The sequence below is a fragment of the Dipodomys spectabilis genome, unplaced genomic scaffold (genome assembly GCF_019054845.1).
Source record: "Dipodomys spectabilis isolate Male_0828 unplaced genomic scaffold, ASM1905484v1 ptg001046l, whole genome shotgun sequence".
In the NCBI taxonomy this organism is placed as follows: domain Eukaryota; kingdom Metazoa; phylum Chordata; class Mammalia; order Rodentia; family Heteromyidae; genus Dipodomys; species Dipodomys spectabilis.
Window position 1 is genome coordinate 9,353 of NW_024871723.1, and position 1,169 is coordinate 10,521.

Here is a 1,169-nt window from a genome sequence, read left to right on the forward strand (position 1 = left end):
ATTCATGGAATCCATAAATAGACAGCTGAAAGAATTCAGGGCGACCACACAGGGAATGCTGAATGGAGCCCGACATCAGGAATGGGAGTCCAAGTAATCCATAACCAGTCAACTAAGTGATTTGAGAACACCAAATTAAGGAAGTAAAGAAGTTCATAGAAGATCTAAAACAAGGCTTCAGCAAAGAATTTGAAGCCATCAAGGCCGACCAAATAGAAGGAAAAGAAATAAACCAAGTAGAAAGACAACAGTAGGTTAGAGCATGCAGAAGATCGAAACTTGGGGATTGAAGACAGCCTAGGTATTATAGAGAAAGAACATACAATTATCCAAGACAAATCCAAGAAATATGATAGATCTATTCAACATTTGGAATACACAATCAGAAGGTCTACTCTGAGGACAAATGGTGTAGAGGAGCACGTAGAGACAGAAGTTAATTGTCGAGGAAATTTGTTTAACAGGATCCTAGCAGAGAACTTCCCAAACATACAAAAAGATAGGCCTATTCAGATACAAGATGCTTGTAGAACCCCAAATAGACCAGAACAGAACAGCACTTCCCATTGTCACATTATAATCTACACAGGACCAATTCAGATCAAGAATAAGTTCTTAAAAATGTCAAGGAGAAAAGATCAATCATCTATAAAGGAAAACCAATTAGAATCACCTCATATTTTTCAGCATAGATAAGTAAAGCAAGAAGAGCCTGGCAGGCTGTATGCCATGCCCTGAAGACAAACAATTTTCAACCAAGAATACTGTACCCAACTTAACTCTCCTTCATAACCGAAGGTCAAATAAAAACCTTCCATAGCAAAGAAAAACTGAAAAATATATCTCCACCAAACCAGCCCTATAAAAAATACTTAAAGATGACCTACACACAGAAACCCAACAAGACCACAATAATGGCTAAGAAACCACACCCAAACTGAGAATCCAAGAACCATAGGAAAAACCAAGTTTCCACAGCCCCCAAGGAGGTGGATAGCATGGCAGGAGCTACCAAACACCTCTCAGTCCTACCTCTCAACATTAACAGTCTTAAAGCTCCAATTTAGCGAAATAGACTGTCTAGTTGGATTAAAAAGCAAGATAATTCTATCTCCTGCCTTCAGGAGGCACACTTTACCTATAAAAGCAAACACATTTTGTTAATGAAA